Raw genomic sequence first — 810 nt, 5'->3', positions numbered from 1 at the left:
CACTATTAAATGTGTGGCCGCTGCAATTACCGCTCTCTAATTCACGCTTCTTAACTCGTAGCTCTGATTCCATGTCTCCCTTGTACGTACGTGTGCCCGGATCTGAGCACAACTGTCAGGATGTTTTCTTATAGCAGCAATCAAGAAAATACCGCCACAGGCGACTGTAACACGTCGACTTCCATTAACCTTATAAAAACGTGCCAAAGAAAAAGAAAAAAAAAAGAAGCTGCGTCGGCCGGGAATCGAACCCGGGCCACCCGCGTGGCAGGCGAGTATTCTACCACTGAACCACCGACGCTCTCGACATGTGACTGTGAAACAGACATACACATATAAGGAGACCTGTCCAAGGGTAACTGGCTGCAAACGCCCGGCGAAAAACCGAGCAGGTAGCTAGCTGAGGTAATCTGAGCCTTTGGAGCAGGCTGATGTCATGCAACTCCGGGCCAAAGTTATGATACAAATAGAAAGTGAGTAACAAATGACAGACCCAAAGCCATACATGTCTATTGCTCGCCGCACTAAAATAAGTAATGGTAAAAGAGAAAGTAAAGAAAAGACTGAGAAACTAAAGACATATGAGCAGCAGCAACAACAACGACATCCACTCCGTCAGCACCACAAGTGCAACAGCAAACGCTGACGCCGACATGCGCTTCTGACGAGACCCCGAACCTCGCTGGTTATGGTGGCGCCATCTAGTTAAGGCGCCTGCAAACACATCCTCTCAGGCCCGGCAAATTTGATAAAGCTTTCATAAATTCCCACCGGATCTTTCTAAAAGTACACGGAATTAGCTTTTCACAA

General features: G+C 47.4%; 1 non-coding gene across 1 annotated transcript; it reads right to left on the bottom strand.

Annotated features, from left to right (window-relative positions):
• Window positions 1-230: 230 nt before the first annotated feature.
• Trnag-gcc (transfer RNA glycine (anticodon GCC)) lies at window positions 231-301 on the bottom strand. The gene has a single exon. It is a non-coding gene; the product is annotated as a tRNA-Gly (tRNA).
• Window positions 302-810: the final 509 nt, after the last annotated feature.

Source organism: Dermacentor silvarum, chromosome 1 (genome assembly GCF_013339745.2).
Source record: "Dermacentor silvarum isolate Dsil-2018 chromosome 1, BIME_Dsil_1.4, whole genome shotgun sequence".
Classification (NCBI taxonomy): domain Eukaryota; kingdom Metazoa; phylum Arthropoda; class Arachnida; order Ixodida; family Ixodidae; genus Dermacentor; species Dermacentor silvarum.
Note: the sequence above shows the minus strand (reverse complement) of the source record. Positions and strands in the feature narration are given on the sequence as shown.